This window comes from Calliphora vicina, chromosome 1 (genome assembly GCF_958450345.1).
Source record: "Calliphora vicina chromosome 1, idCalVici1.1, whole genome shotgun sequence".
NCBI lineage: Eukaryota > Metazoa > Arthropoda > Insecta > Diptera > Calliphoridae > Calliphora > Calliphora vicina.
The window spans coordinates 30149965-30170899 of record NC_088780.1 but is presented as its reverse complement, the minus strand read 5'-3'; the positions used below and the strand labels follow the sequence as shown (position 1 = coordinate 30170899).

Below are 20935 nucleotides of genomic sequence, written 5' to 3'. Positions count from 1 at the left end.
CTACAACATTAATAACAATATCGCAACTCAGTTTAAGTCAATGCAATTTCATGCCTGCAAACGAAGGTGCAAAGAAAATACCAAAAAATTAATTTTTATGTAAGAGTTATTATTGCAATAATTTATAGCTTTAACTATATTTAGGGTTTTATTGCATTGTCTTTTATTTTTCCTTTATTATTATTGTTTTTATTGTTTATTAAAGTGTAATTAATAACTTTTGTTTTTTTCTTCTTTTCTTTATAGATTTAAAGTGAAAATCAACTTCAAAATAATTTAGTGAAACAAATATTTGTTCATCAACAAAATAAGTTATAATTTTTGGTAACAAAACATACGTGGCTAACTATTGTTTAAAAGTTAAACGTTTTTTTTTCAAAGGGATTACATGGATTTTCTTTATTTGCTGTAGCTGCTGCATTATGTAAATGTAAGTAAGAATTTAAAATTTTAAACTAATATAATTTAAAAAATATGGTTGCACAATTTCATAATTTTTACAAGATTTTTAAAAATATTATAGTCACAGTAATTATTTATATGATTGTGGTAACCATAATATGGTAAAGTTAAGAAAAAATATAGTTGTACATGGTTACTGTAACTATTCAACAGTTTTTTAACAATATTATAGTCACAGTAATTATTTATTCACCAATATGTTAATAAAGTATTATTATTTTGCAACGCTTAAGTTTTAGTAATATAGTTGTGTCAAAGGTACGAATTTTCTTAAATAAAGTAGAAACAGATTTATCCATTTATTGTAAAATTCTCAATTTTAACTCTCTTTAAATCTTCTCGGTAAGCAAACTGATTTCACAATTTACTAAAACTAAGAATTGATGTCAGCTTTGAATTAGATTAATTTACGAATGACCAATATTGCACTAATCCCAACACGAACTGGTTAAATGATTTCTGAATATGATATGATCTAAAATGCTATTATTTTTGTATTCTGATCGAAATATAGATAAAGCGAAGTTTAAGATTCTCAACTTTATTCCAAAAAATATCGTCAAAATAGAATGAAAACTAGCTAGAAAATAGACAAATTTAAAAAAGTAATACCCACCATCAATATGTAGGTATTTTTTATTTATTTACAATAAAAACAAGTAAGAAAGTATAGTCGGTCAAGCCCGACCATCTAATACCCTACACTAAGTTAAAGAGCAAACACATTTTTCTTTCAAAATTTCAATAATTTATATTTTTGAGTGATTTTCGGAAGTGGGCTTTATATGAGGGCTATGACTAATTATGGACCGAGCACCAATTAGGTAGTGTGATTTATGTCTATATAAAAGTTAACTATGTTGAATTTTGTGAGTATACCATCATTTTTAAGCGATTTATGCACGTTAAAGTGATTTTCGGAAGCTGGTCTATATGGGAGCTATGACTAATTATGGACCGATCATAACAAAATTTTGTGACATGAATTCTGTATACATAAAACTTATTTGGAGCGCAATTTGTGGAGATACATTTATAAATTCAACATTTATGACCGATAAAGTCCAATTTCGGAAGGACATTTGTATGGGGGCTAGGTGAAATAATGGACAGATTTCAGCCAGTTTCAATAGACTTCATCCTTGGGACGAAAAAATAATATGTACCAAATTTTATCGAAATATCTTCAAAATTGCGACCTGTACTCTGAGCACAAGGTTTACATAGCCGACCAGCCAGCCTGCCAGACAGACGGACGGACATTGTTTAATCGACTCAGAAAGCGATTCTAAGTCGATCGGTATACTGTAAGGTGGGTGTTACAAACATCTGCACAAACGCATTATACCCTCCCCACTATGGTGGTGTAGGGTATAAAAATTTTAGTTATAGGTTTAGAGCCAATTATGAACCGATATTCACAAATGTTAGTAGAAAGAGGGGCCTTGTATGAGGACTAGGGACAAATGTTGCTTGATTTTCGACATACTTTACAGTTTAATTTCAGTTTACTTATGACAGTTCAAACAGTATTCCGGGGTGATATTTGTATGGGGGCTAGGTTAAATCATGGTCCGATATTGCCCATTTTCAATACCAAACAAACCTTGCAAAGATACAGTATTTGTCGAATTTCAGCCTAAAGAATTTCTTTTCGTTAGGGCACTATAGTGTTTTCGATAGACAGACGGACGGACATAGCTAGATCATCTTAGAATCTTATTAGGTCTGCAATAAATATTGCGATGTGTTGCAAAGGGATTGAAAAATTGAGCGATAAATATAAAAAGGAAAATGATTTTAATCTGCTGAATTTACCAAACAACTGCTAAATTTGTATGACTTTTCTCATTATGTCAAAAGTCTGTGATTTAACGTTAAATTGTATAAAATTATGAATTTATTTTTTTTTAAATTTTTGTTAAGCAAATTTTAAACATTTTATAAAATATGTATATCGAGCCCTTAGCGCCAAATATATCGTAAGCGACAAAACACAAATTTACAGGAGAAGGTTTTTTTGATTATTTTGTAATTTATACATACATAAAATTACAAAATTTCGTTCAACCTATTTGTCTATTTCTCCAAAAAAATTTATAACTTTTGACAATTAAAAATTCATAGAATACATTATTGAAAAATATGACAATAAATGTTTTTTATTAAATTTATGTATAGTTACAATTTTTTCGAATTGAAATTAAATTTTTATTTGTGAATAGTTTTTAATGGAATTTCACAGTTATGTAGATTTTTCTATTTAAAATGGAAAAGTAAAAAGGAATTTTGAAATTTATTATCAACTATCCCGCAATTGCCAAAAAAGTGTTGAAAAATTTAAAAAATTGGAATTTTTAGTTTTTTTTTTGGCTATAATATCCATATCCTATAAAAAATAGGCGTTTTTTTAATGGACCTGGTCCCCTCGGTAACAACCATTTTTAATTTTTTTTCATTTAAAATATTTTATGAAAACTTAGCTTTTAAAAGGTATAAATTCCTATACATTATATAGTACATTAGACATTTTTTGCAATAACTTAAAAAGAAAAAAAGTTATTTTTTCTAAAAATCGCCTTTTTAAATTTTTTTTAATTCAAATGCATATAAATTTGGAATTAGTCATTATTTTTAAATAATTCTTTTTCTATTTGATACAAACTTATGTTGTTAGTTCAATATAGGAAAACTGGAGAAAATCGGGAAATATTTAGATCCGCTGTTATCAAAGAACTGGAGTAGGGCTGGCAAAAATGTTGAAAACTTAATTATCAAATGCGAATATCTCCTAAGCTATAAGAGATAATTGCTATGGAGGTGTTGGAGGTGTTTTTTAGTGCTCGACGAGTAGATTCTACTTGTCCTCTAGTGGGTCCATGAGGTCCAAATTCAAAACTTAAACTCAACAGCTCTTCTTCTTTGTGCATGTGAAATTTCACATAAATCGGACTAAACGTTTAGAAGTTACTGATTTATTTCCCTCTGTCTTTTTTTATACCACTGTGCAACGTTAATCCTTAAACCGTGAAAAACAAATTTTTCAATATTTTAGATTTTTAAGGGAAACCTTATAAATATTATAGTTAACCCGGTGCACATCGGGCTCAGTCGTAGTAAAACAAAAATAAACTGAAACATAAACCTATAGGCGGTTCGACAAATGGTGGTCCAAATGGAAAATGAATGGAATCTTTATTCAAACCATCACTTTATTAATTAATTGAATCATAAACGTGTCTATAAGTCGGTATTTAGTGGACCAAATGGAAAAAGAACGATTTTGTTATTATACAGAATTAAAAAAGTACCAATAGAACAAAGAAAAATTACTATTAAGTCTCCTTTGGTGAATTCTGATTCACTCATGATAACATATTCCCAATTTCATGTTTATTGGTTCATTGTAGTAGAAAAATCGATTAGGTCCTCCTCTCAAGTCTGTATTAATTTTCCCAAAGAAACCATTTGTTTTAAAAAAGTACCAAACTGTTTTCCCAGGATTTGGCCTAATCTAGCAATTCGAGTTCCAAATAAGAACACGTTAGTTAATTTTTGTATGACTGCAGGAACCAATCTTTAAAATTGTATTAAAATTCTATTCATAATTTCGGATAAAATGTATTTTCATCGGTTTTACTCCTTTTTGGTACTTTTTTGAACAAATTGATATGATACAAATGTTATTCAAATAAATTTTAGTAACATAGTGGCAGCTCTTAACATGTCTATGACAATTTATTGAAAAACTTATTTTATAAAAAAGTACCAAAAATAAGTACATTTTTTACCCCTTCGAATTTTTAAAAAAGTACCAAATTCATATTTGGTATTTTTTGATACTGCGATTTTAAATTTATATTTTTATTGGTGTAAGGGTGCAAAAAAAAGTACCAAATCATAGTTTTTACCCATTTTCTGCCCTAAAGGGTTCGATTCGTTAAAAAGTTTTGAATCAAAATATATGCAAAACTTGGTTTGGACTTATCACTATACATATTTTGAGTCAATAACATTTAAATGCATATATCCAGCAATATACAGAAACCAAAAATGCAAAAAATCCGTAACCGTATAATATTGGTGATGGGTACATAAGATCTGGCGCAGCATTCTTGTTGGATTTTTTCAAATTAGCGAAGTTATGATTAGTAAAAGTTTGGTAAAAATCCTAAACCAGATTTGATAGGCAAGTTGTCAGCCTATTTTGTGTATATGTATGTATAATTATAATAAATATCTTTGCATAATATTATATCAATACTGATTTAGCAGACATCTATCCCTTGATAAGCCTTCATAATCCGTAAAATTAATTATATGATCAACGTTACCTCACATATGTCACATATAACATTCAATTAGCATTTTCTATATAAAAAAAATACCTTATATGTCAATTTACTTCAATGAAATTCCTTCAATTTGTCACTTTCAATTACCAGATCAGTCAAGGTTTTAAATTCCTGTTGAAACTTCTATTATTTTGCTAAAAAAAAAAGAGTGCAATTAACAGTGATCGATTAATTGTTATTCAATTACAAATCATGTCTGTGTTAAAAGTCTTAAGTTTTCAGTTTTAATTTAATACTGCTGCTTAATTAAGCATTACTCAAGACTGAGTACCTTTTGCAGTAAAATAAAATAAATTTTACAGTAGAAGTATGTATAATTAATTTAAAATTTATTTAACCTAGAGTATTGTGTGGTTAATTTTAATCTGGCACCCATCATTTTAATGGTGATGCATTAAAATATACATATTTGAACACTTCTTTAAATTTGAATTGTTGTATTTTATCAGAGCTGTAAATGAATCATTCTTTTTATATCCTTCACCGTTTGCAATTTCTACATTTTTCATTTGCGACCCCACAAAGTATATATATTCTGGATCGTTATAGATAGCAAAGTCGATATAGCCATGTCCATCTGCATATTTAAATCAACTTTCCGTAGCCCGCAAATAACTTACATACATGATTAATACATCAATATATCGAGAATTCTACCGGCTCGTTGGGATAAAATCGGCCCACAAATGGCTGAGATATAAAGAAGAAATCGGGACAACCACGATTTTTGGCCTATTATTTATGTATATCTGGATTACTAAGTCATAAATATAGACAATATTGATATGTAATGACAGATATTTCAAAGTCCACTGCAACGATGTATATAAGGCTATAGTAAGTAGGTCCTACAATGGTTCATAATCGGGAAAAAATATTTTTTAACCCGGATTTTTTTTCATCGAACAAATTTTTTAATTTAAATTATTTTCCAAAAAAAAAAAAATTAAATTTAAATTTAAAGAAAATTTGGAAAAAAAACTATTTAAAAAAATTTAAAAAATAGTTTCGAAAGAAAAAAATTTACCTAAAAATATTTAGAAAAAATTATTTTAAATTATAATTTGGTGAAGGGTATATAAGATTCGGCACAGCCGAATATAGCTCTCTTACTAGTTTGATTTTAAATCGTTACGAATTAGCAAAATTTTGAATTAATCCTTTTCACAACAGAAAAGATGAATTCAAATGAATTTGTAGAAATGAGTTGCAATTCGTTTCCAATTGAAATGAATTGCAATTCGTTTCCAATTCAAATGAATTTGTTAAAGTGTATTGCAATTCATTTCCAATTCGTTTGAATTGAAATGATTTTGAATTCATGCAAATGAATTAGAACAATGATGTTGCAATCAATCAAATTCAAGAGCAGATCTAGGGGGAATGAAAATGGAAATTTCTTCTACCAAACAAGAACAAACAGCAAAAATTTTATGGCAAAGTTGCTAGAATCTTTAAAATTCGATTGAAAAATTTAAAAAAAAAAATTTCCACAATACACAAATATGAGATTATTTAAACAAAAAATATAGCAAATAAACAAAATTTTCCTATTTTGATGGGATTTTCGCCGATTCCTAATAATTTAATTCCTATTCTGCCGCTACCTGACAATTCCAGTACAAAGTGGGGCAGAATCAAAATTTCTAAACGGCTGGTCCGATCGGGATAAAATTTAACGTGGGCGTAGCCAAAATGGGCCATACAAATGATACAGGGGCGGCGCTATGGTGGCTCAAAGTAGGATACCTTCGACATGTAAAATTTTTAAACACGTGAAATTTTTTTGTTTCCTATCCAATTTCAAAGATTTTTATAGTTTTGGAAAGCGCTCGGCTATGTCTTGAAAAAACATGCATGCGTGTGCTATTTATCTCTTATACTTTTCGAGTGATAGGCATTTCAAAATTTAAATTTTAAAATTTTGCCATACCTTGGTCCGCTTTTTTAAAAATGTGGGTTGCACTTTTGTACCGAATGCACACGAATTTTTTTATTAGTTAGGCAACTAAATTACGAATAACATACAAACGATTTCAGAGCAATATCGATTATAGGTCCAAAAATAATCGATTTTCAATTTAAATATTCAAAAAAATAGTTGATTTTTGCTGTTTTTTGGGCGAAAAAGTGACTTAACTCTTTTTTAATTAAAATAAAACTTTCTTTAAGAATATATAACAATTTTACGTTTTTCTGAAAGATATTTACGGAGAACGTTTTAATATAAATAATATGTCCTATTCTTAGAATATGTCGCCCCCACGCACTTCGAAATTTGACCTATTTTTATCAAAAATTCAACTTTGGGCCACATGTTCTAAAATCCCAAAACCGGTAACAGAAAACAAAAAACAGCTTTGGAAACCTTGATATGTTCCCTGTTTATCGCCAAAGTATTTTCCCAGCCCCAAAAAAAATGTAGGCAAAATTTTAAAAAATACCATTTTTGAGATTTTCGCTCCAATTTTTAGGAATTTCGGGATTGCCTTTCACCTTTTGACAAGTTTTTGTAAACCTTGTTATTTAGAATCACAAACATAAAAAACGTTACAAATTTCATTGAGTTTCGTTAATAAAAAAAAGATTTTATTACATACTAGCTGATCCGGTGCGCTTCGCCACACCAATTAGATGAAAGAAATAGTACTATTAAGTCTCCCATTGTGAATCTAATTGTAAATGTCTAATTTCATATTTATGGGTCCATTATTATAGAAAATGGGTCCATTATTATAGAAAGCCCCTTGTGGATTCCCACCCACTCGAGCTCATGTAAGCTATTTTTCATGTTTCTAGGTTCATTGGTGATGAAATTACAAATAGTACCATTCGAATAAAGAAAAAGTACCAAAAAGTCTCCCACTGGAATTCTCACTCATTTAGGACCATATATGCTTAATTTCATATTTCTAAGTCCATTGTTATAGAAATTTCAAAAACGTACCATTAGAAGAATAAAAAAGTACCTATAGTTCAGTTCTCACATTTTGGTACCTAAATATTATCCCCTATTCCTAACACTAACTTCACTCAGGTACATATCAGCTAACTTTAATGTCGATAAGTGAAATAATTTAAAATATTAAAAATGTACCATTAGGAGAAAAGTGCCAATTTCCCTTTTCCTCCTTGAACATCCCACAAGTTTGAAATTTAAAAATATTCCATTTTGCAAAAATTGTTTATGCTACAGACATGTCTCCAACGATTAAAATCTGTGTTAATGTGTCCAAGAATAAATATGTTTTTAAAAAAGTACCAAACTGTTTACCCGGATTTTTCTCAATATACACCACGGCACTCGAGTTCCAAATAACAACCTGTTAGTTAATGTTTCTATGAATCCAGGAACCAATGTTACAAAAATTATCAAAATTGTCTTAATAATTTGCAATAAAATGTATTTTCCCGATTTTATCCCCTTTTTGGTACCTTTTTTTATCTCCATTGCGGTGGTAAAATTTTATTAAAAAAAATTTCTGTATCGTGGTGGGAGGTTATAGTAAAATATTAGTATGTCTATGTCAAATTATAGAAAAACATATTTTATGAAAAAGTACCAAAAATAAACACAATTTTTATCCCTTAAGGGTTCGAATTTCCAAAAAGTACCAAACTTGTATTTTTTATTTTTTGATAAGTAAAGAATACGATTTAAATTTTGTTTCTATGTTTATTGGTTTAAAAGATACATAGGGTGCCAAAAAAGTACCAAAATACAGTTTTACTCGTTTTCTCCCCTAAAAGGTTCGAATTTCGAAAAAGTACGAAACACCTGTCAGCTTATTTTTTAAATGGAGTAACATGCAATTTTAAGTTTTTTTGTATCTTTATTAGTTTTGAAGATATAAGGTTACCGAATTTACCTTTTTTTACCCACTAAACGTTCGAATTTCCAAAAATCCCTTCTTAGTGGATCGTTTTGGGTAGGGAGGAACCCACAGATAAAATTTCATGATTCTAGCTTCAGTCAGTCAGTCAGTCAGTAACGTTACTCTTTTATATACATATATAGATTACATATTCATTGAGTTTCTAAAACTAAAATTTATATCAAAATTAGATTCAAAAATATGCCACACAAAACGACAGTGTTGCTTACTGTAGATTTTCTTACAAAATCAATTCAATCCAGGTGTATTGGAAATGAATTGCAATTCACTTTGACAAATTCATTTGAATTGGAAACGAATTTAAATTCATCTGAATTGACTAAAATTTTAATTTATTTGAATTTACTCAAATTTCATTCAATTAATTTTTTTTTTTTTTGTGAAATGAATTAATTAAAAATTTTGCTAATTCAGTAAATGAATGATTCGCGAATTAATTCAAAAATGAATGATACATTTACAGCTCTGACTTTTATAAACAAAAATTCTGCTGAGTCTTTTTTCCAATTTCAAAATAATAAAGTCTTTGACCTTTTCTACTAAAGTTCCATCAAAATCAGCAAATCAATCACTCTGTAAAGGTGATCATAAACAAATAATATTGGCGAGTCATGAAAAATATTAATTAAACTTCAAATTTTTGAAAGTATAATTTTTGATTACCATGAGTAGAGTTTATGACAAAAATGATTTCACTCTCAGTTTTAAAAACTGCACTCCAGTATGTACTACGTATGTGTTTTAAATCTTTCGTTTTGCATATTTTTGCAATAAAGGTTTTGCATGTAGTAAACATGATAATAAATAAAATCGAACAAAAAAAATAAAATAATAATGGAAAAAATATTTGATCTATACATCATGGCATTAAGATTGATGTTAAAATTAACTTTGAAATATGAGCTAAAACTAAGGTTAGCAACTTATGATTTATGGCAATAAAAATGCAACAAAAACCAAAAAAACAAAAACATTTATAACAATAATAAAAATGTAGAACAAAACAGTAGCCAACCCACACAAAATGCTTACAAAAAACAAAATCATATAAGATTATCTCTAACAAAGATCTTATAAGAAAATTGAGATACACGAAAAGAAAAACAATAAAAACTTTGTATACATTTTGTTTGATCATGCAAAAACAAAACTCTAATAAAAATTGAAAGTTTGTTGGTGTATTTAAACAGTTTTATACATTTATATAGATAGATATTGTTTAAACTTCAACTTTTGTACTTGATTGAATTGTTGACGGTGGTGTGGTTGCTGTCCTGCTTCTTATACAAATTTTGAGGTTTTATTTTATTTTCATTTCATTGAAATCATGTTTGTTCAAAATCAAAAGCACGTCATACACGCCCACTGAGTTAATTTTGCAATTAGCTAACGCCAGATGACGCCAATGTTAGAAACCTTAAATGAATTTATTTTGTATTTTTTTTTCTTTCATTATTTAGAAAAGCTTTACATTAAAACTCATATTTATTTTATTTCTTTATGCAGTTTCTTTATTTTTATTTTTTGTAACTGCTGCTTGAATAACAGACAACTGCAAAAATAAAGCAACAACTATGAGAGAGAGCGAAAAAAAATATTTCAAACGGGCGCTAAATGAAATTGACACTTCGTTTTACAAAGTTAAACCATAAAATGCCGCGCAACTTTACATTGCATTCACACATAGACAGATATTTTCACATATACATTAAATTGTTAGCAGCAGATTTGAAAAGGAATTGATTCATTGAACGCTAAATGATTTCATTAGAAAAATAGTGTTTTTTTGATAGAAAATAAAATATTATAAACAAAATTTCACACCCTTCACAGTTTTATTCCGTTTTCAGTTTTTGCACATTTCTAAAAAAACTGAAAATCTAAAATTATATCCAAAATCATTTAAGGTGCTCCAATACGAAATTGAGCTGGTTTGCGGGTTCACTTCCCGCCAGACAAGTGAAAAGCAGCTTGTGCTTTTTTTAAAGAAAAATAATTTAATGATTTTATAATGAAAAAAGTGCCCTAAAATTCCCGCTAGATTTGAATTTGCAACCTTTCGTGCCAAAAAAAAAAACAGTTTGACAGCTGACAGTTTCAGGTTAGTATAAATGGAACATTGCACGAGAGAACAAGAAGTTTTCATTGCTGAGCAATATTTAAATATTAATATTAAATATTAAGAGATGAAGCGCATTTTTTCTGTTAATCATCAAAATTATCGCTATTTTCTTTTAATTTTTCTTATTCTTTTAAAATAAAAATATTGTTTCAAAAAAACGCACCTTTAACAAATCCCTAATTTTTGAAGAAAATTTCTAGTTTTTAATCAAAAATATTAATTTCACCAAAAAAAAAATCATATTTTACAAAAAATCCCTAATCTACTTATATATAAAAATGAAATGAAAAAAATAATCAGCCAAATCGCTCCAGCCGTTCTCACATCATGCCATTACATACATGGACAATGGCATGATGTGAGAACGGCTGGAGCGATTTGGCTGATTATTTTTTTATTCGATTCGAAATTTTCAGGAGATGGTTTGTAAAAGAAAAAAAAATTAACAAATTACGGCTACAACCGGCTTTTTGAGTCCAGTCAACTGTAATAAAAAAGCCCCTAAAGTATGCAGTACAAATTTAGATATTTTATTTGCAAATAAATAAGAACAGCCAGGATTGGAGAAACTTGACGAACTAACATTTACCTACCGGGCGAAGCCGTTGCGGTCAACTAGTTTAATATAAAATAGCCAATTAAAATTCGCTATTTAAAAAAAAATCAAATTTTGACAAAAAAATACAATTTCATAATAAATCGCTTACTTCACAAAAGCGCCAATTTAAAAATATCTAATTTTACATTAAAAATACAAATTTTAAAATTTCGCCAAAAACATTCACTAAATTGTTCCTGGGTTATTTCCCAAAAAAAATGTTGTTTCACAAAAAAAAACGAATTTTACAAAAATCATCAATTTAATAAAAAATTACCAAATTAAAAATATAAAAAAGCAATTTTGCATAAAAATGCAATTTAATAATAAATCGGTTATTCGAAGAAAAATAAATAGGTTATTTTACAAAAAAATCAACGATTTTACAAAGATTTCAATTTATCAGCTAATTGCTAACTACTAATTTTGAAACACAAAAAATTATTGCTTATTTTACAGAAAAAAAATTATTTAAGGCTCAAATTTTGCAAAAAAAAATATAAGAAATCGTTAATTTAAATAGCTAATTTAACAAAAAACAAATCGCTAGTTTACAAAAACCATTAATTTAAAAATTTTCCAAAAAAAATTTAAAAAAAAATCGCTAATTACACAAAAAATTTACAAAAAAGTCTGATATTGCAATAAATAAGATGTATATGTCAAGGGCAGGCGCCAATCCATGTGAAATAGGAATTCCCCACCTTAAAACCGAAAAGTTTTCATATAAAAAAGGAGAAAAAAGTAAAATGTAAAACAAATTTTAATTTCCCCACCCCCACAAATGTTGACCTTGATATATAAGTTTGTTATTCAGTTTGTAATTTTTACATTTTTTATTTTCAACCATTCATAGTATATATGTATATTCTGGATCGTTATAGAGAGTAGAGTCCACATGTCCCCCAAATAACTTTCACTCATGATGGATACATCAATATATCCGCTATAGACCCGGTTCGGTCGAGAAAATCGGCCAACAAATGTCTGAGATATAAGGAAAAAACAGGACAACCTGGATTTTTGATCTATATCTTTATTACTAAGTCATTAATATAGACAATATGGATATCTTTGCAACGACGTATATAATGCCACAGTAATTCAGACCAACAATGGAAAGACCAAAATCGGGAAAAATATGTTTTAACCCGAAATTTTTTTTTATCAAAACAAATTTTGAAAAAGAAATTAAAAAATATGTTTTTGTCATAAAATTTTTTTCCCTAATTTAAAAAAATAAATTTTTTTAAAATTAAAAAAAAAAATTTTTAAGTTTTACAAAATATTTCAAATTTTTATTTCAAAGTATAATTTGATGTAGGGTATTTATGATTCGTCACAGCCATGTTTTCTTTTTTCAAAAAAACATTAATTTCCCAAAAAACGCTCATTCATAAAATCGAATTACACTGTGCGACAAAAATAAAAAATACGGTGAGAAATTAAAAATCAGTTGATATTCAAATAATTTACTGTCATGTAAGAGCATAATGGTATTCTTATTTCACTCTTTTTTTATATCACTGTATTATTAATATCTAATGAGAAAATTCTGAAATCTCATTATTTCATGAGACATTTCTTGATAGTGCGATTTAACAGCATTGGAATTCTTATTATAAAGTTATTTGAAGCCAAAGCCTACAATCATACGTACATTGATGGACGCAAAGTTGTTATGGAATATTTCCAAAAAAAAGTACCTATGAGCCAGTACAGTGAGACCTCGATTTTTCGTAATGGTCGGGACCGGGAGCATTCTGGATAATCAATATTAACGGTTAATTGAGTACCAATTTTGAGTAGTTTTTTATACATATAGTTTGTGAATACTATGTCGCTTTTTTCTTTATTTTTGAGTGGAATATTTTAGCCTTACATTCACTGTTAATCCAGAAAATGGAGTTCCTTTAAATCGTTCCTTCCGGAACCATTCATATACTACAAAATCTACTTTTAGTTCTTCAGCAGTCTTTAAAGTTGTTCGGTTTCGTAGGCCAATAACATAATCACTTTGTTTTTTATAATGTCTAACACTAACAATCCGCACTTCTCAAATTTCTAAATTAAACACGTGTAAATATGTATAATGCCGGATAATAGAGGTAATTAAGGTAAATCGATTCAAAAATATTTTCTTTTTCTTTCACGAATAATTGATTTTGCCGGTTAATCGAATCACGGATAATCGAGGCCTCACTGTATCTTATGTGTTTTTTTATTAAATTCAAATAACCATTCATTAATAAGAAACTATCTCACAATAACTACATCTTTCAAACCTTGGATTTTCGCAACCCCAAAAACGGCTAAAATATCAGAACTTTCGTGAAAATTCTATATTTTAGCAAAAACAAGTAAATTTTTACCAAAAAATCCTAGTTTCTACAAAAAAGGAATTTAAAAATAATTGTTTAAAAAAAAAGAATATTTTACCAAAAACACGCTAATTTAATTAATCTAAATTTTAAGTACAATTGTTGGAAAATTTGTCATATTCGACATTTTAGGCTTCCGGTGAAATTTGTACATGAGATCGTTTATAAAATATCCAAATGATGATAGGACGAAGGAAACTGATTGTCATTAGTATTGAAAAGCCCTGTACATTTTCGTATTATATAATACATACTATTAATATGATAATTGTAATGAAAAAAGTTCCATAATGCCATCAGTTGAATAATACACCTTTGAATGTGTAAAATTTCCAACTGTTTAAATATTTTCTCTAACACATCCGTTCTAATGTCTCAAATATTATTTAAATTCCCCAACAAAAAAAAAAGTGTTAAGAGACAACAACATTTTTAAACTTTTAAAGGAATTCACTCTTTAAAGGTTTCACAACAATTCACATTGTTGCTGGTGCTGCCACTGTTAAAAAAAATGTTTTTGTAGTTGGTGGTATTGTTGTTGTTGTTGTTATTTTCATATGCCATTCTTTGGTTATAGACATGCAAACATTTATTTATTTATTTTTTTTTTTGCTGCAAAAATATGCAGACAACAGTCACCAACAACAACCCACATATGTCAGGTTAAGAGTTGAAATTAAGTATTTGTTAACTTGTTTGTTGTATTTGTTGTATTTCAGTTTCGTTTTAAGGCTGCTGCTGTTGCTGCTTCAAACAGTAGCAGTTTATACATTCAATACAAATACAGACAGACATTTTTTTCTATACCCAGCTGTTCTAGGAGACTATAGAGAACTTAGTGACAACTAGTTACATAACTAGCTACGTAACTAGTTATTTTAACACCAGCATTTTCCAAGCAAAGGTCAATTGACGCTTTGGGATTGAAAAAGAGACTGTCAGATTGCTGGTCCAAGTAGTCAACGCATTGTTTTCACATACCGGTTACATATAGTAAGCTACCTTACTAACTCCCTAACTGGTTACTTGATCAGTTATATAACTAATTACTTTAATATGCACTGGTGCTAATTGAACTGAAATAGTCAGTTGAAAAGACATCTCATAGACAGTACAATAACCTGTTGCTTGAAAACAAACCTTAATCTGACAACTCTCCAATAGATTGAATAACTATTTTCTAAAGTGCAGTACAAAATTAATGTTAAAATGGCTACACTTTAGATTACTTAGAGACATTTAAGTGACAATTGACTTCACGATTGGTTACCTGGGATGTACAAAGTAATCAATTGACTTATCTCTGCACTACAAAGAGCACATACGTGACAAATGACCCAAACTATATAAATTTGAGTCTGCCAAGAGGTCAGACATTAGTCATAATTACTTTCTATAAGGGATACATTGACTACTTCCATAACTGCTGGGTACATACACTCACACACATAAGTAAACTCTCACATAGCTTAACATTTACTCGTGTTTGAAATGACAGTAACGTTTTATTTTTTTTTTTTGAGTTTTTTCTTATAAATATGCATAGAAATTGTTTAAGTATTGTAGTTTTACTTAATTATTATTATTATTTAATACAAAAAAAATGCAACAAAAATAAAAACTAACCTTTATTTAGCACTTGAGTGCAAGCAAGTATCTTGTTTATATTCTACTCCATGTGATTTTGCCATAAATATATATTTTTTTTTGCAAAAGTGTTTAATAGAATGTGGCGCCAGAAGGTAAATGTTTTACCTCAAACTCTCTTAATGTATCAAGTTGGCATACAAATGTATTTAGTTGGAATAAAATAATTTTTTGTTAAATAAGTTTCTTCTTTTCAAAATACTTTGATTGAAAGCGTTTTAAGGATAACAAAGGGAACAATGGCGAAATGTTAATTTTATTACGAAAATTCTTAAAACAAAGTTATGGAATGTTTAAAAATGCGGCACAAAGAAAACAGCTTAAGCTACGTTACCGTAATCGGCACCGAAAACGAAATTCCATACATTTGCACCGAAAAAAAGTTCGTTTCAGAAATCGGCAACAAAAATTGGGAACGAAAACAAGTAAAAGAGCTATATTCGGCTGTGCCGAATCTTATATACCCATCACCAAATTATACTTTAAAATTAATTTTTTTAAATATTTTTTGTTTTTAATTTTTTTAAAAAAAAGTTTTTTCTAAATTTTTTTTAAATTTTTTTTTTTGGAAAAAAAATTTATGACCGATTTTGCTGATTTTAAATAGCAAACTTCTCGAAAGCATGTCTGACAGAATTATGGAAGATTTGGATCCCGAAGATATCTGGGGTCTTCAGAAAATTGATTTCAACAGACAGACAGACGGACATGGCTTAATCGACTCCGCTATCTTTAAGGATCCAGAATATATATACGGTCGGAAATGAAAAATGTAGAAATTACAAACGGAATGACAAACTTATATGTATATACCCTTCTCACGAAGGTGAAGGGTATAAAAATAAATTTTCTTTATTGGAAGTGGAAAAGATAATAGATTTTGGCACTTAATGTGCGACATCCAAAATTAAAAAATAATTTCGTTTCTGTTTTATGCCGCAACGCACCCAACTGAAACGAAAACAATTCAGAAACGAGACGGTGACGAACACCAACGTTTTTCAGTTTTCGTTATCGGCGCCGATTAGCTTTAGTAATAGCAAACGAATTTGTTTCCAATCAAATGAATCAGTTGCACACATAGAATTTTTCGGTTCTAGCAACAGAAAATTAGTGGATAAAAAAAGAATTTCGGTTGAAGCAACTAAACTTTTGTTACCACTTCTAAAATTATGTTGTCACAACTGTAAAATTTGGTCATTAGATTGGCAACAAATTCGATTGCTACTACGAATCTCTGTGTAGACTTAACTTTGAATGGGGACACATTAGGGGAAGAGGATCATGTAAAGAGATAAGCTATAATATTATCATGTAAAGAGATAAGCTATAATATTAAAGATTCGGCGATTATTGAAGCCTAAATGATTGTGAGCTTATTGGTATAATCATTTTACTTCAAATAATCACATAAATGAAATCCAGTAGTGTTAAATGTCATGATCTAAGGGGCTAATTCTGATTACTTAAACGAGAGAGTACACAACCAGGAAATGACTTATGCAGTAAATAAATTGTCTTACTAAACTGTCATTCAATGAAGTTAGAATTGACTCTGTTATCATTTCACAATATTGAAAACCAGTTACATTCACTGATGGATACTTTTCCGATGCATTAGTTTTTTGACAATCCCTTTGTAACTGGACGTTACAAAAGATTGTACAAATTAGCTAGTCATAGCCAATAAGTTATAGTTAGCCGATGACAGCTGAAGAGTTTATCTCCGACGCATTTTTTGGTTTTTTTCGTGGAGAATTGCGGAAAAAAGTTTTATCAAATTCAGAAATCAATTACCGGAAAAATTAACAATTTATTATGATAATCAAACGTGAAATTATCTTTGATACTAATGAAACCTTTCAGGATTTTAGAATTTATTTTATGTAAGTTTGTCAAGCAAATGAAAAAAATATTTCTATGATTTTGGTGTTCTCACGAAATCATCGCCAAAGATTTGCACATCGACCATTCGACATCTGTTTCAGAATATTTTTGGTAACCATGAAACTCTGTTCTTGACAAAGTGCATTCTGGTTGTCCAATTTTGGGACATATTCTTGAGCATTGCTGGCTGTATGTCTAACTAATAACATGAACAATGTTGGCCACCACGACATCAATTGTTGCTGGTTTAACAGCATAAACCAGTGATTTTATGCGGCCTCAAAAGAAATAATTGAGAGGTGTCAAATTTGCACGACCTTGACAGGTCAATTTCTCGAAATCAAGATATCGCAAAATTTGGATTTAAATAAATCGATAACTCGGCGCCATCCTGTTGAAACCACATCTGGCTTGGATCAATGTCATCCATATTTTCAAGCAATAACTCATTGATCATGGTGCGTTAACGATCTCCATTGACCGTAACGTCAGCTCCAGCTCCATTTTTGATGAAATAAGGGTCTTTTGTAAAAAAGGTTTTAAAAATAATTAACTTATTTACTGAAAAACATTAATATTGTCTTATATTCTACTTAAATCACGATAAAAATAGTGCAATTTTAACAGTAGTACAGAGTTTAAAAACATTCATTAATTATTTTTATTTCCAAACCATTATTCTAAAGTGGCTGATGGTACAAAATACAAGAATCACGCTCTATTTATTATAAAAAATGCACCCAGTTGGAAAATTATGTAGTCATTATTCCATGTGAAACATTTTTATGCGTTGAAATGACATAACATGACAATGAATTTGAGTTGTCATAGGAACTATGGAAAACAGTTCGTTTTAGTCATTACAAAACAAAAGCGGTGCATAAAATATTTCAGTATAGAGAGGATCAATATCAAAGCTTCTAGTAATTGGACCGACCTTTCAAAACTCTTAAAAAAATACGAAATGATAAAGAATGTCTCGTACACTCTTCTGCAATATTTCAAATTGGACACTCATTTATTGGTTGCTCATCTTTTGAGGCCAAGAACGTATACCAGAGAGAACGTTATGCATCGATCGAAACAAATAGTAGTCGGACGGGGCACGGTCTGAACTATAAAGCGGGTGATGCAAATCATCCCAACCACTTCATTCTAAATACTTTTGAATAGGTATTGCAACATGTGCCCAAGCGCTGTCATGATGGAATGGTTTCATGCTCGCTTCAAACAAATCAGCTGCATTCGGTATAGGTTTCCTGTGATGGTCGGGTTAAATTTCTGCAGCTCATAATAGATATAACTCATTTGCTCCCACCAAATACTGTGAATTACTTTAGCTCCATGGATAATGTCGATTCGGCTAATTGGCAGAATCCAGTTTTCATTGAAAGTAATGATTTTGTGCAAAAATTATTTTCTTTTATAGAGTTCAAGCATCATTTCTGACTTTTAAAATCCTCTTTCAAGCTCTCTAGGCTTCAATTCGTATGGTACCAAATTTGTTCTATAGTCTCCATGTTGAACCAAACAGATTGGCTGATGAAGATTCGTCTAAGATTTATCCTTGATAGATCATCCAAGCATAATGGGAATGGGATTCCGAGAATGCGTTCCCTCAGTTTTGTCAGAGCTGGCTATTGGCCTAAAGGTGAAACAGAGTCTCCTCCTCTTCTTCATTATGACAGTTTCTATAGTAGTCGTTGTACCGTAGAACCAGTCTTCTAGCATGTGTCCCAATTATACAGTGTTCTGTAATAAAGGAGATAATTTGCTTACGACGAAATACCATAAGTAGATTCGCCCTGCAGGCATTATGTACGGTCAAGTTGACCTAGTTGCAGCACAGGAATGTTCATTGGTCCACCTGTTTTGTGCAGTCTCATATAGTTTCTGCTGTACAGTCATCTTGCATTTAACAAGGGAAACACCGGAAAACTGGGGTCGATCGAAGTGCCCAAGTTCCTTACCAGTCCACGAACATCCAGCATTCAGTCTCACAGTAGAGTTGAAAGTCATTTGTATCACCATCAAATCAACTGATAACCAGTTTAAAATAGTAAAAAGTGCCTTAGAGGAGGTAGACTTTATAGAGCCTTTAATCAGTATCGGGATAGTCCTTAGAACTGGCTCAATGGCCTTCCGGTGAGTACCATTATCCAAGGCTTGTCACCACACCAGTACTCCATAAAACAAGATGGGTGTAACAACTGTTTTGAAGATCTATTTGTTACCCTTCGGGCCTTATTAGTCCTGTTCTGAATGTTTAGATTCCAGGATAATCTTTTATCTAGAATGATGCCAGGGTACTTCTCATTATCTCTGATCTCAAGACTGATTCCATTCAGTCTAGGTGGTATGAAGTTATCGATCTTGTACCTTCTAGTGATGAGAAACAATTCCGTCCACTCGAATCACTCCATTCACTCAGTGTACATAATTCCGATTCCATATAACTAAATATTGTATCCAGAAATTAACCAGATATTAATACCTAAACATCATCAGCATACGAGACTGTTTAGATCCTTCTGCTATCCAGCTTGAGTCACAGAGTATTCATAGCCATATTCCACAAAAGTGGTGATATTACACTCCCTACGGTGTTCCACGATTGTCCACTTTTGAAACACTATTGCCTAAGGTAACATATATGACTCTATATCCGAACATCTTTCCGGCGTAGACATAGATCAATTCCAAGTTTGTCCATCGTAGATAGGATGACATCGAGCCTGACAATAATTAACTTAGAATAAATGACAGATAAGTTATTAAAAACAAACAAGTAAGAAAGTATGGTCGGTCAAGCCCGACCATATAATACCCTACACCAAGTAAATGAGTAAAAATATTTTTCTTTTAAAATATCAATAATTTATATTCGTGAGTGATTTTCGGAATTGTGCCTTATATGGGAGCTATGATCAGTTATGGGCCGATCACCATGAAATTAGGTGGTGTGATTTATGTCTATATTAAAGTCAACTATGTTCTATTTTGTGTGTATACCAAAATTTTTAAGCGATTTACGCACGTTAAAGTTATTTTCGGAAGCGGATCTATATGGGAGCTATGACTAATTATGGACCGATCGTAACAAAATTTGCTGACATGAATTTTGTATATATAAAACTTATTTGGAGCGAAATTTTTTTGTGTAGATACATATATAAATTAAACATTTATGACCGATAAAGTCCAATTTGGAGAGGACATTTGTATGGGGGCTAGGTGAAATAATGGACGGATTTCAGCCAGTTTCAATAGGCTTCGTCCTTGGGCCGAAAAAATTATATGTACCAAATTTTATCGAAATATCTTCAAAATTGCGATCTGTACTCTGCGCACAAGGTTTACATGGACAGCCAACCAGCCAGACGGACGGACGGACATCGTTTAATCGATTCAGAAAGTGATTCTAAGTCGATCAGTATACTTTAAGGTGGGTGTTAGACCAATATTTTTGGGCGTTACAAACATCTGCACAAACGCATTATACCCTCCCCACTATGATGGTGTAGGGTATTAAAATGTAATACATGGAATAACTTGTTAAATTAATTTTAAAGTACAATTTCCTGCTG

The 20935-nt window shown here is 30.0% G+C and overlaps 1 protein-coding gene across 1 annotated transcript in view; it reads left to right on the top strand.

The window, feature by feature from the left end:
• Positions 1 to 265: 265 nt before the first annotated feature.
• Positions 266 to 20935, top strand: part of Fbxl7 (F-box and leucine-rich repeat protein 7) — an 89809-nt gene continuing 69139 nt past the window's right edge. The window contains exon 1 of the mRNA XM_065506373.1: positions 266 to 430. The gene's annotated coding sequence lies outside the window, so the exon portion shown is untranslated. The remainder of the gene's footprint in view (positions 431 to 20935) is intronic.